Source organism: Cupressus sempervirens, chromosome 2 (assembly GCF_028749045.1).
Source record: "Cupressus sempervirens isolate cs-2001-9-10 chromosome 2, ASM2874904v1, whole genome shotgun sequence".
Taxonomy (NCBI): domain Eukaryota; kingdom Viridiplantae; phylum Streptophyta; class Pinopsida; order Cupressales; family Cupressaceae; genus Cupressus; species Cupressus sempervirens.
In genome coordinates, this window is record NC_143119.1 from 665,177,497 (window position 1) to 665,192,704 (window position 15,208).

Consider the following 15,208-nt stretch of genomic DNA (forward strand, 5'->3'; position numbering starts at 1 on the left):
AGGGTGCAAGATAGGGGAATAGGGTAGTACACTCTTTACCACTTGGTGGTCATGATCAAGGGTGAATCAAAAACCTAGAAGCCTCTGAAAGACATCATCCAAGGGAGGAAATCAAGTTAGTGGTTCACCCAAACAAATCCTTTAATGAAGAGATGATGATTTCCTTTAAGGGAATCAAAGTCTTGGAATAGGCCAAGGTGGGATAGGTTAAGTTAACTTGGTGATTAACATACCTTGTGTGTTTGGGTAAGGAAATGAGGTAGAGGAGTATGCTCTTTCCCCTTGAGGGAAATTAGAAACTTGGACCCTTAGATCCAAATCACTGGTCTAAGTCGACCCTTAGAGGGCCTATCACAGTGATCCAATCTTTGAGAATGAGCTAAATGAGCAAACTCCTTTCACTAGAGATTCCAACTCACTATAATAAAGAAGCTTTTTAGAGTGAAAGACTCCAAAGGTGTGTTAATTTCCTCTTCTTCATTCTTGATATCACATATCAAGAAGAGGCTCTGTCTGTTGCACCGGCCGGCACCAGCCCCAATCTTGTTAGTCAAGTGTGTGCACTTTTAACTATTAGTGTGGGCCACTAGTCTCAAATTCTCTTATGGAGCCACTAGCAATTAATACAAATGGAAGCAAAGTAAAAAATTTTAGGTAGTTGCTACCCAATTCACCTCCAAAAGGAGACATAATCTTTATGCAAGGAGGGGGAAGAATCTCTCTTGTAGAACTCAACATAAGCATGCTACTAGGAATTAAAAGGTGGTACGCATGCTTTAACCCTGCCAAAAGGGTGTTCATTTAGCATATATGTTATTGAGCCCTTTGAATACACCAAAAACACAGGCGCCCTCTAGTGGGGTGACATGGTTGTGTGAGGTGCATGCATGTGCATAAGTTGTGGAACAAAGGTTTTTCCTTCTCTACCATTTTTTTTTTTTAGGGATAAAGCATGTTTTTGATTGAGTCTTAAACATGTTCTAGCCTATTTAAACAAACTAAAGGTCAAGACTCCTCCATCTCTCTAAGTTACTTTGCCCTCGGTTGGATTGTATTCGACTACTGCTTGCTTCTCATGTCTCTTCCAAAACACTTATCTTGTTTAAACACCAAATGTTATTAACAACTTGAAAACCAACACTACTATTTGTCTAAAATCTACCAAAATCATCTAAAAATCTATCTAGAACAGTTTAAAATTTTCAAAATCTCTTCAAAATCCAATTTCAGTTGTTAATATGGTCTCCATTTTTGCACATAGTTTGCAAAAATTTGTGCGAGTATCTTTAGAGTCATGGCCCTATCTAGATTCTTGCATGAGCCTATGCAAGACTTCACATGAGATCTTGCAAATGATCTTATATTCAACATCCTATTTTTCTTGCTAATATTACAACTTTTTTGCATAGCCCAATGTATGTTCTCACACGAGCTTAAATTGTTGTTTCAATTCTTTGCTTGGTTCTATACAATTTCTCATGTGGTTCCTAGAGAATCTTTGTGTAGAATCTTGAGTCAAAACTAAAAAAATTGGTCTGTCAAAACTATTCATGCTTTGCTTCTATTCTATTCCTGCAACTGATTACCTCTTTTTTGTCTGCAAATAGTCCCAAACAATGGCATCCTTCTTGGCTGATGACTTGTGATCCAAACTTCAACTATTCTCATCCCTTAGTTATCTTGTTTTTTGTCCTTCAGTGCTTGTGATACCCCATGTCATGATAGTCATAATCTTTGGGTGTTCTACCCTTCACTCAGACTACTCATACCTTAGTATACAACACCATTCCCTTACTTTTTGAGACTATGTTCTAGTGTGATCCTTGTCTTGGTTTTTGCTTCTTGTTCTTGTCTATGAATGTAGCAACAAGAAGTGAAAATATGTTTTATCCCCTTAGATTTAGGCAAGGTCAAGCTAGGGGTCATCATTATGGTAGAGGCCACCTTCTATTTTATACATAGTCTATGTCCAGTTCATTTGGTGAGAAATCTTCATGATTTCCTTTACTTGTTAGATCACCTTGGGTCTAGAGAACATTCTCTATAGACTTACAAAAAATTAGGAATCCCTTATATCAAGAGGATCCTAAAACTAGCAAAGGTCCCACATCTCTAAACAACATATGAATTCTTTTTCAAAGGACCTTTCCAATCACAACATACTCAAATTGAACACATTCTTATAATGGCTAATTACAAACCTGAACACGGTGACCATAAAAGAAACTGAGACCAACCTAGGAATGACAAAGATAAAGGCTATTGCATTGATGAAGATCAAAAAAAGAGGTGGAAATACTTCCTAAACACATAGCAAAGTTTCATAAAGAAAAAAACTTTCAAAAGGTCATGGAAATCCTACTCAATGAAGAGAAAAAAAATACTTTCTCAAACTTACCCAAGAGGGGGCTGTTGGTCTGATTTTTCACACTTGCAATTTTTTTTTGAAAATTATGGTGAGAAATCATTTGAGTTTTTTAGGATTGCCCTAGTCTTTCCCTGTTTCATGTGTTATCAGAGTCTATTGATTTCTCTAGATTGATCTTTTAAAATAGCCATGAAATTGTCCCAGGTCTAAAATTGATTGCATCCCTTTTGAATTTCTCAGAAGGGGTTGTAAAATTTTTAAGTTAGTCCTTTACGTTCTTATGGTGTGAGGTTTCACGTAACAACGGAATGCCTTTTTCTTTTGGTTTCCGTGGCCATGCTTTCTGATACAACGAAGAGGCGTAAAATATTTATCGCACCTTCAAAAGCTCTTTCTATGGGCTTACGACTAAATACCTTGAGCGAAGGAGCGGGGAAGCCTGCAATGTGATCTACGCGTATATGCCTCAATGGGGAGCATAAAGGCATAAAGCATGATCTAAAGGGCACGCAAGGATATTAAGGTGTTAGGAGTAATGGTTTTTTTGTAAGCACGGAGGCAAGGTTTCATGGTGTTTATGTGTCTATGATTCTTGGGTCTGCGGACAACTGTAAAGATTTGTTCTTAGCGGTAAAGGAATCATGTGGGACTTGTTGAAGTGTCAAAGGGGCCCAGTTGCAGCAAATCAGATGGAGACACAACATTTATATCAGATGTGCCCATCCCTCATGGCATATGACTTAAGCTATTGATATTATGCCCTTACGCTTGTAGGTTAAGCGTATGAATGAAGAGCTATTTTTTCTTTTTTCCATGGTTACAGATCCAGTCTTAGCGTGTAAGCATAAAGAGGTGAGAAGGAAGATCAGTAAAAGGGGTTTACACTAATATGATAAAAGGAAGACGTGAGACCACAATAGTAGTTGAGAGGGCTCTCCAGTGATACGAATAAAGCTAAGTCGTAAGAGCGAGAGATAAGTTTTGAAGCCTTACGCTGCCCCGAGAAATGAAATAAGTGGAACAACATAGAGGGAATTTCCAAGGTCTCCACAGATACGTGCACATAGGAGCGTAAAGGCTACAAGGATGGCTTGAATAAGGGTTTTACGCTCACACAAGGATTGTTGAATTGTAAGAATGGAGATTTTAGTAAAAAGGTTTTCGATGTTCTGGTGTAAAGGGTTACGTATAAGTGTAAAAGGTAATAAGACAGAGTTAAGGATCTTTACGCTTATACGGAAGAATCTTAAATCATAAAGGTGGAAACACACAGTAGAAGGGCTTGAGATCCTATGGGGTAAAAGGTTTGATAGGAATGTAAAAGGGATTTGCAAAATAGTGTAAGAGCATCATTACGTTCTTACGATTAGGGCATTTTGAAGCTTCTACAAAGTGAGCGTAGAGATCCATCGAGAGCATTTCTGGCATCACGAAGATTGAAGGTTTGACTTAGCGTAAAAATGGAAGATATTCATATAAGAAAGAACCTTTGATGTGTCACGATAGATAAGAAAAAAAGGGCAAAATTACTGTATCCAAGCAAAGTAAGGCTTTGAAAACTACAATCAGAATCCAATTTTGCGGCTGATATACCCTGATGGCAACCTGTGATAATAAGTTTTAAAGCTCATGCATGCTAAATTTATTAAAAAGGTTGGTAGATATATAATTAAAAAATCAAGGATTTAATTGAATTACCAGCCTCAAGAAGCTTGTTCCTATGCTGTTCTGAAGTTTTGAAAGCTACAGAGCTTTGTGTATCCTGTGAAATTGCAGAAGAATTCAAAGTAAAAAAAAAAACATGGCCGAGCAAGAAGTTGAAGAGGTGCACGTAGAAGAATTTGAAGTCGAAGATGAGGGTGATGATGTGGTAGAAGTCACACTAGAAGGAAAAAGGAAGAAATCTCCTGTCAAAATAGAAAAGAAGACAAGGGTCAGAAAATCGAACAAGCATGCAAAAGACTGGTTAAAACTCCTTCCAGGGTCGTCAGAACAAAATAGAGAATGTGCCAGTATGTAACCCTTGGAATAGAAATATGGCAAAGTTAATTTTTCCAAAAGTGTTCGTTGATGTTGACCTGTTGACAGCCCTAATAAATTCATACAATCCAATAACTAGGACTTTTGATAGGCATAATGGGAGTGTATTATGTACATTGGACATAACTTCTTTTATTGAGGCTTTTGGATTGATGGGACAAATGGATGTACCTATTGACATTGCAGACTTACAAGGAAAATTCGCTAGGAATAAAACCTACTTTGTAAACAATGTCATGCTGCCACACATTCCTTACAAAGTTAAGAAGGCAGGGTTAATCCCAAAAAAGGTGGGAGACTTTTTACCTTTGAGTAGGTTCAAAAATTATTTCAAAAACACAGTGTATGGGTTGCACAAAGTATTGGGAAGTGATGGTGTAGAGGATTGTTTATATGGTTCTCTTTTTCTGATGGCATGCGACATACATGATCCTTTTCATCATAAGGAGTATGATTATGTGGCCTTTATCATTGACAGTATGCACATGCAGATTTGTGATGCTAAGAAAGGAGAACTAAAAGACTTCAAGTTCCACCATTATTCATTATTGATGCACCTTATCCTGTATAGCAACATTGGGTACATCAGTGGAGACTTGATTGATCAAACTTCTGATGAAATTGAGGATAAGTTAGCTGCAATGTTTAATGAATACCTTGATATCAGGAGAACATATGAAGAAGAGCTCAAAATGAGCCATGTACAGAAACAAAGAATAGAGGAGTTGGAGGAAAAAATTAAGATTCTGGAAACAGAAATAAAATCCCTCAAAGAACAGCTCAAGATAGCAACAGAGGCAAAGCATGCACCAAGGCAAGAGGAAGAAAGAAGGCACAAAGTAGAAGCAGAGGCCCAAATAGAAGAAATGCTTATGGGAACAACAGTGTCAGTGCCTGTGATTAGTGTGGAAATAGAAGTTTCCCAGGTCGACAATAATACCAAGAAAAATGTTTTGATGAATGTATTAAATTACAGAATTAGCATTCTAAAAAGAATATCTCAGGATACTTATAATACATTCATCAGTCTACAATCTGCAGAACAGGTATGCATGGGTACAGTTAGATGGCTTGAGCCTATTTTTCAACAGTGGGGACACTATATGCAATTTTTTGACAGGTTGATACCCTTGTTAGCTAAGAAGCCAGATCTCCCAGATAAAGTTATTACTGTGAAGGAAGGTATGGACAAAGTGAAAGAATTATTGCAAATCTTCACAGGGAAGCTAGCAATATTTCAAAGTAAATTAAAAATGTTAACAAATGGTTTCTATTCTTTGATTCCTTCTGTTATCGATTCTAATGATAAGTTAAAAGATTTTGATGAGTGGTCTAATTCTTTTGATCACATTATAGACTTGCCACAAGTGGTGTCCGTCCTCCAAGATGGTATTGATGAATGTATTTTCAATGAAATAATTGATACCCTTTTCAAGATTGAAACTGAAGTGAATAGGTTTATCATAGAAGGAAGGGTGATTACTGATGCCAGGTGGTAGAAAATAGTGGATGAATTAAAAATAGTTAAAGAATTTGATTGGCCCACTAAAAGAGAAATATTTGTCTGGGAAGCAATCATAGAAATCAAAGCACTACCAACTGGGAGCAGTTAGAGAAAAGGACAAAATTGAAGATTTTATGCTCCAGCTGTCATTTGCCTTCTGTTTTATTTGTTTTGTTTTGTTTGTTTAGTTTTCTTCTGAAAAGTGGTAATTTACCCAATTTTTGTAAAAGGACACGTGTCACTTTCTTTAGCCTAAAGCTTGTTGCATCTCACACTATTTAAGTGAGATCCCAAGGCTAAAGAAGGGTCCGAATTCTATTTCTTCTAAGTATTGTGCTTAGTCTGGTTTTTGGTCCAAATTTTGAAAGCAAGTTTGTAATGTATTTTGCTATCAAATTCTCTGAGAATACATGAATATAGAATGACCTGTGTTTCGTTCTGAAGGCCATTCCGAGTCTACTGTAAAGGATATACCATTTTCAAAGGAAATGAATACAAATTATGAACTATCCCCATATCAGTTCTTTCTAAATTTTGTCTCCTTTTAAATACTTAGCTACCTTGATGTTGTATGAGTAAAAGCTTGTGCAATTGAATGCAATCAAATTAGGTTGTATATCCATTTATCATTGCTGTTAATTCAATGGATTAAATAAAGGCTTTGATGAATGTGATAAGATTCCTTAAGTATTGAAAAGGATTTTTGAATGATAAGTTCTGATAAGAATTGCTGATAGAATTTGTTGTAAGGTAACAAATTAGATCTAAGAATTTGCTATAGACTCTGAACCCCAATGGATTAGGCACTGATCAAGTTATTTCAGCTAAAGGAGAAATATCTTACAAATGGTTTTTCAAATGCATCATCAAATCAAATTTTACTTTTATTTCCTATAGATCTTCAAAGTGTGCCAGCACTTGTTTGCATGGAATATTTTAGCTTCAGTTAGCCATTGTTGTTGAAAACATCTGCAGATCTATAGAAGAATTCTTGGTCATATCTGTTTATGGGATGTGTTTTATCAAGTTAGTAAGAATTATGTATATGTTTAAGGATCTTGAAATGAGAATCAAAATGAAACTAAGAACAATCCTCATACATTTGTTTCAATTTTGAACCATCCCTGGGTACACCCACCCTGGTTTTGCAGAGCCAAAAGAGTAGAAAACCATTTGTGGTTTTGTTGAAGTTGGGTCCAAATACCTTACATATGAAATTGTTAATAAGAATAGGCCAGTCTTTAGATTGTGTATGTACTGTCATTTTGGTATTAAGCATTTTGTCCCTTAGTAGTTTTAGCACTTCTTAAAACACCAACAAAATGGTGACTCTGTTGGGGAGTTGTCCAACACCTCTGTGAAAAGTTCTACAGTTTATTTGGTCTTGCTATGTACGTGTGTGTCATGTGATCTATGTTTTGCCCATGGTTATTAGGGAATCTTTTAGTGTCAAACCTTGATAATTTAAAGAAGATAGAGCCCAAGTACCATTGCTACACACTGACGTATCCAACCTATCCAAGTGTCTTATCTAACAAGCAAGAGTTGTAGTCTTACAACATCAGTGATTGGTCTATCTGTGCCATATATTTTTGTTCCTACTTGTGTATTATTTTTCTTTGGTAAGCTAAAAGTGTCATTATATATTTTCCCGAAATAGGGTGGCGACTCAGTCAAGGTTTTGAAGCTAGTGCTTATTGTAACAAAAGGTGAATATGGCTGACAAGAGAAAAAACACAAGAGCTTACATGAGAGCCAATCCCAATGTATCAATGTATACTGATTTACCCCAAGGTGGTAGGAAGAACCAAAATAAGAAAAAGATAGATCCAAATCCCACTTGGAAACCCAGAGGTAATGCTTCCGTCAATTCCCATTATCAACCAGTAATAGGAAGAGAGTCTTCTTTGCTTAGCTCTAAATCCAAAACTACAAGACTCTTAGGAGACATTTTCAGTACCCCATTACCAAATGAGAGAGTTTTTCAAGACAAGGACGTGTCTTCTATAGGAATTGCTTCATTAAGACCAGATCCTATAGCAGATATGAATTATAGGCTAGGATTTAGGAGTTTGTCTTATAATCCTTTTAATCCTAGAGTAGCCCCATATGTAGAACCAAACCTTATAGATCTGGATGACCCTATTGATTCTAAAGGAACTTCTATAGATCCTAAAGAAGTGCACTCTGAAATAGAATTTTTGAAGAAATGGATTGTTGAGGAAGAAGCTAAACGCATTCGTCTTGAAAAAGAGAAGGAGCAAGCCACCTTAGATGCCATAATAGAAAGAGATGCTCTGCTAAGAAGGATGGCTACTTTGAAAGAGCAAAATAAAAAATTAGAAGAGAATACCACAACTCTCCATAAGGATGTTTTTGGAGATGTTGATAATCTGAGAGCTAAAGTTCAAGAATAGGAGAAACACCTAAATCAAAGGCAAGAACCAATTATTGCTCAAGTTCAAGCCTATAAACCTATTCAAGTTGATCCTGTAGAGCCCACTGCAAAAGCTCCAGACAAAGGGAAAGGCAAGGCTATAGGAATCCAAATAAATGAGCCTCAAGCTATACCAAGAAAACCTATAGAACCCTCCATGTCTAAATTAGATCTAGATCTTGAGAAAGCTCGAAAAGAGAAGGAAGATCTTGCAAAAGAACTTGAGCAGATTGAGAATGAAGCTCAAGCTACAGAAACTAGAAGGAAAATCCAATTCATAAAGTCTAATTTTGCATTGGCTTCATGGCCCAATTTGTCTATCCCACCTACAAATCCTGCACCAGTTAGTGCTCTCACAATTTCAACTCAGGGAATACCCTAATCTGCTCCTACCCCATCTTCCACTATTGGCACCCATGTCCCATTTGTCCCACCATAACAGTCCCAAGCTGCTCCCCAAAGTCAAGCTAATATAGCTAGTACCTCAAATGTTCTTGGTTTTTAGAAGAAACCTATATACCTAGAAAAGTATAGACAAATATCATTTGCTGGTATTCTTGGTGCCCCCCATCCCATATCATTTGATTTAAGGGATAAAGTGGTTAAGTTTTTTGGAAATAATGTTGTTACTAGTGAAGAACATCTGAGGATTTTCATTGACATTTTGAATGACTGTGAAGTTGAACACGAAGACATGGTAATGAAATTGTTTGTGCATTCACTAATAGAGGATGCAAGGGATTGGTTCAGAAGATTGCCTGATGACAGTATTACCTCATGGAGTGATTTGGAGAAGTTGTTCAAAGAGCAATATGGGGACAATACTAATGCAGGATTCATGTTGAACGAGTTCAACAATATCAAGAAGAATCCAAATGAATCCACATTTGATTTCAATGTGAGATTCCAAAAAGGTATGTACAAACTTTTTCAATTTATGAGGTTAAATGAAGACATCTGTCTCACAACCTATTTCAATGCTTTTGATAGCAAAATGGCTTATCAATTGAGGGATAAAGATCCTAAAACTTTAAGAGATGCCTATAGAGTTGTAGTAAATATAGAGAATAATAGAAAGGCATCTGGTAAACTAGGTAGGAGGGATGATCCTAAGCTTTTTAATCCTAAAAACAATAATAAAAGGGAGGGTGACAAAACTCCTATAGGAAAAAAGCCCGAAGAACCTACTATAGGCCAGGTTTTAGAAATGCTCAAGAAGATGAATTCCACTAGTTTCAATAAGCCAAATGTTGCTGAAAGACCCCCTGTGAATAACAACAACTTCAATAGGTAGCCTAGGATGCATAATTACCCTTATACCACTCAGTGGAAAGATGGTAAACTAGTTCCCAACCAGACCCAAAATGTGAAGGATAAGGGTACTCCAGACCCCCTACAAAGGAACACTATAAATATGAATGATGATGTACCATGGTGCATTATATGCCAATCACCTCATTCTGCTGATTATTATGTTGTTGCTCAGTCATTTGCCCAAGCCCAAGGAGTACAAGCTGAAGAAGAAACTGAAGAGAAAAGCCATGATAATATAAGCTGCAATATGGTGAGCATGTGTGATGATTTGATAGATTCTGATTTAGAAGAGCCTGAAAATGATGTTACTAGCTAGAGAATTGCTTACCAGCTACATCATCAGCAAGTGCTTTCAGATGATGAAGGGTATGATACAGATAAGGTATGGAGTACATTTTTTGATGTAGGTCTCACAAGTTTAAGAATGCCCTCCAAGGAGGAAATTGATAGAATTACAGCTGAAATGATTTCACAAGTCCATAGCAATTATAATTTGAGAAATAGAGCAATAAATAATGATGCAGGAAGGCCATCTAGTGTATTCATCAAAGACATCACTCATAAGATGAATGATCAAGACAAGAAAGTCAATGTAGATGTGCCTAAAATCAAGGAGAGCAAGGGTAAGAAATGGGAACCAAAGAAGACGGTTCAATTTTAGATAAGTGAAGAAACAAAACCAGTTGTGCAACCAAAGAAGTTGGAACCGGATTTTGTCAAGCAAAATGTGGTGCCTACTACTCAAAAGACTCTGATTCCAGGTACTATTGTAAAACCTACTATGGTTGAACCTGTTGATATGATATCCATGTTATCTCAAATTACTATAAAAGTGCCCTTGTCTGAACTTTTTAGAATTGAAGAGCATAAGAATAAGGCTTTTTCATGGTTGGGTGGAATAGCAAACAATGATATTATTGTAGATCAAACTATGTCCCAACAGACCCCATTGGTAATAAAGGACAGTGGTATTATATCCCAGATTCCTCAAATGTTTCTAGATGATTCCTCAATGGCATTCATAGAAGACATTGATCCTTTTTCCTCAGTCTAATCATAAAGGGGAAGACCTTAAAAAAATGCACGATAGACTTAGGAGCTTCCAACACTATAATGCCTTTCAAAGTAATGTAAGCCTTAGGATTGAAGGTGGATACCAAGTAGGGCAGATGCAGAGGGATGGATGCTAGGGAAGTCCCAGTAATAGGTACTATAAATGCCTTACCATTCAAACTGGCTGCATATCCTGAAGTAGAATTGACCATGTTTGTCCTTGTGTTAAATATACCTCCACACTATGAAATGTTACTCTCCAAAAAATGGAGTGCTACCATGGGGGGAAGCCTACAATGTGATCTTACTTATGCCACTTTTCATATAGGGGACAAAGCTATCAGGGTAAATAGGGAACCAAGGATTAACCACATTTTAGGTGAAGAAATTGACAAAGATACCACTTGCTTCCTAGATACTGGGATTAATGCTTTTAGGGCTGAATTAATTATTCAGGAAGTTGAAAACTTACTTGCTATCATTGAAAATGAAGTTGAATGTTGCATGAATTCACCAAGATTATGGACAATGTTCTTTGATGGGGCTAGTTCTAAAGAGGGTGCAGGGGTAGGTGTAGTCTTTGTGTCCCTTGAAAATAACACTTTTAGGTATTCATTTACCTTGAAGTTTGCCTGCACTAATAATATTGCAGAGTATGAAGCATTGCTGCTAGGACTCAAAGTTTCCATACATCATAAAATTAAGAAATTATGTGTCATAGGCGATTCTGAACTAATTATCTCTTAGATCAAAGGAACCTACTCCTCCAAGAATAGGAGATTGAAACAATACAAAAATGCAGTCTGGGATTAGATAGAATTCTTTGATGCATTTGGGATCTCATGGAGAGATAGGACCCAAAATAAGATGGCTGATCTGTTGGAAAATGTAGCCATCAAGCCAAAAGAAATATCATTTGCAAGAATCTCCCAGATTGAGGTGCAAAATAGACCTTCCATGCTTGACAACATTGAAAATTGGTAGGTTTTTGAAGATGACAAAGATATTACAAATTTTTTGTTAAATGAAGACAAGTACCACGGTCAGGAGATGGATTGTAGTGGACTGATTGAAACCATAAATGGAAAGGAAACCATTTTTGGTCAAGAAATAATGCAATTGAAAACAAATAAGATGCTGAAGGGGTTAGTAGTTTTGGAAAATATTTTTGATAGCCAAGATAGAGTAAAATTAGGAGTAAACGACCTCAAACCCCAAGAGTTAGAAGAAATAAAATTGGGTACTAATGAAATTCTTAAAAGGGTCTATATTGGCCAAAATCTGTCTGTTGAAATTAGGAAAACATTGATTGACCTACTTAAAAAATACAGACATGTTTTTTCTTGGTCATATGATGACCTTAAGGCTTACAGAGAGGATCTTTTCCAGCATGTCATACCATTGAAGGAAAATGTAAAACCTTTTAGGCAAAAACAGAGACCAATCAATCCTACCCTTGCTCCAAAAATGCAAGAAGAACTGACAAAACTGAGAGATGGTGGGATAATCAAACTGATCAGGCATTCCACTTGGGTTTCAAACTTGGTTCCTGTCAGGAAGAAAAATGGAGATATTAGGCTTTGTGTTGATTTTAGAAATTTAAACATTGCATCTCTGAAAGACAATTATGGCTTACCTAATATGGAAGCCATGTTATAGCAAGTGACTGGCTCTAAATTGATGTCAATGATGGATGGTTTCTCTGGGTATAATCAAGTTCTAGTAAAAGAAAGTGAATAGTTCAAGATAGCCTTCACAACCCCTTGGGGAACATATGTGTATGTGAGGATGCCTTTTGGCCTGATTAATGCAGGAGCTACCTTCCAGAGAGCCATGGATGTAGCATTTCATGAGTATATTGACAAATTTATGGTTCTGTACCAGGATGATCTCACAGCGTATTCTAATAAGGCTGAAGATCACTGCAAACATTTGGAAAAAATCTTTATAAAAGCCTTGGAATATGGAGTATCTTTAAACCCAAAGAAATGCACATTTGGGGTCACAGAAGGAAAATTATTAGGACACATAGTGTCTAAGGATGGGGTAAAAATAGATCTTGAAAGGGTAGCAGCTATTAACAAAGTCCCCAAACCAAAAAATGTGAAAGGAATTCAATCCTTTTTTGGCCAAGTAAATTTCCTAAGGAGATTTGTTACCAATTTTGTTGAACTCAGTAGACCCATCTCAAAGATGCTCAAGAAGGGAGCCATTATAGATTGGAATGGTGAACCTTCACAAGCATTCTAGGATATAAAAACTGCAATAAAGAATGCTCCAGTGTTGAGGACTCCAGATTATACAAAACCCATGCATATTTTCTCTTTTGCATCATTCCATACTGTAGCTGCAGTCTTATTACAGAAAAATCAAGAAGGATATGAGCAGCCGATTGCCTTTTTCAGCAAGTCAGTACAGCCTGTTGAACTGAAGTATGAAATAAATGAAAAGCAAGCATATGCTTTGGTAAAGGCTGTAAAAGCTTTTAGATGTTACTTGGTAGGTGCTACTATTATCGCTTTTGTACCTAGTGCTGCAGTCAAAGATATATTCTCTCAACAGGAAGTATCAGGCAGGAGGTGTAGGTGGATCAATAGAATCCAAGAATTTAACATTGATATACAAATAACAAAGTTAGTAAGAGGTCAAGGTTTGGCCAAACTCATGGTTGAAACTAATCTAGAGGCTAATCAGATAAATCTGGTAAATGATGATCTCAGAGCTGACTTATGTGACATGGACCAATGTGATTGGTACACCAATGTCATATATTATTTGCAACATATGGAAGCTCCTCCCCATTTTCTTGACAATGAAAAGAGGAATACTAAATTGTAGGCCATCAGGTATATAATTTTCCAAAATAACCTATGGTGGAGAAATTTTGAGGGAGTTATGTTGAAGTGTGTTGATAAAGAAAAGGCAAAAGAGGTTTTGAAAGAAATGCATGCTGGAGTATGTGGGGGACACTAAATGGACAAAACTACTACACATAAGATAATGAGAGCTGAATTTTGGTGGCCTTCCCTTTTTAAAGATGCCCAAGTTATGGTTAGGAAATGTGACCCCTGTCAGAGGTTTGTTGGAAAACTAAAATTCTCAGGAAATACTCCATTAAAGCCAGTGGAGATTCAAGTACCTTTTCAACAATGGGGTATGGACTTCATAGGAGAGGTTTTCCCCAAGTCTAGCACTGGCTATTCTTGGATTTTGGTTGCCACTGACTACATTACAAAATGGGTAGAGGCTATCCCCACAAGAAATGCAACAAGTAAAGTGGTAAATAATTTTCTATTGAATAATATTATTTCTAGATTTGGATGTCCATAGAGAATTGTAATAGATAATGCTATGTGCTTCAGATCTGAGGAGTTTATCAAGTTTTGTGATAAATATGGAGTGACAAGGTCATCATCTACTCCATATCATCCATAAGGGAATGGACAAGCTAAGTCCACAAATAAGAGCCTGTTGAAGGTCATTAAAAGAACCTTGGATGATAATAAAAAGGCATGGGATTCCAAATTCCAATGGCAATATGGGCTGACAGAGTAACTGTAAAGAAAGCAATTGGTGTAGCTCCATTTGATTTAGTGTATGGGATTCAAGCCAGAATGCCTCAGAATAACTTGATGGGACTATATAATTACATCTAGTTATATGATGAAGAAACTACAGATGAAATGCAAGAGAGAATGGATGAATTGGTAGGACTGACCGAAACTAGAAGAGAAGCATCTTTAAGGAACCAAAAGTTGCAATTACAAGTCAAGACACTCTATGACAAAAGAATTGTAAGCAAAAAAATTGAAAATGGAGATTTAGTCCTGATGTGGAATGCCAGAATTGAGGATAAAGGAAAACATGGAAAATTTCATCCTATTTGGTTAGGCCCATATCTCATTGAAAATACTTGGGGTGAAGATTCTTATATACTTAAAGATATATTTGACAATATTCTTGAATTGCCAGTTCATGGACAATTCTTGAAGAGGTATTTTTCTTGAAAAATACTTATTTTTCTTCGATGAACAGTAGTTTTAGGGTTTCTTGTTGTTTTGTACATTTTGTGCTTTCTGTAAATCCTTGTAAATACCCTTGTGCAATCTGGTCCCTTCTTTTTGTGTGTTGCTTTGTGCTCTCTGAAGAAGTTGTCATCTTACCAAATATGTGGTCGGCTCTCCCAGAGATTCTGAATTCTTGCATAGACTCAAGTAGTCTATCATCCCCAAACAGAGCCACTGTTGGTCTGATTTTTCACACTTGCAAACATTTCTTGAAAATTATGGTAAGAAATCATTTGAGTTTTTTAGGATTGCCCTAGTCTTGCCCTGTTTCATGTGTTATCAGAGTCTATTGATTTCTCCAGATTGATCTTTTAAAATAGCCATGAAATTGTCCCAGGTCTGAAATTGATGGCATCCCTTTTGAATTTCTCAGAAGGAGTTGTAAAATGTTTTAAGTTAGTCCTTTTTCTTTTGGTTTCCGTGGC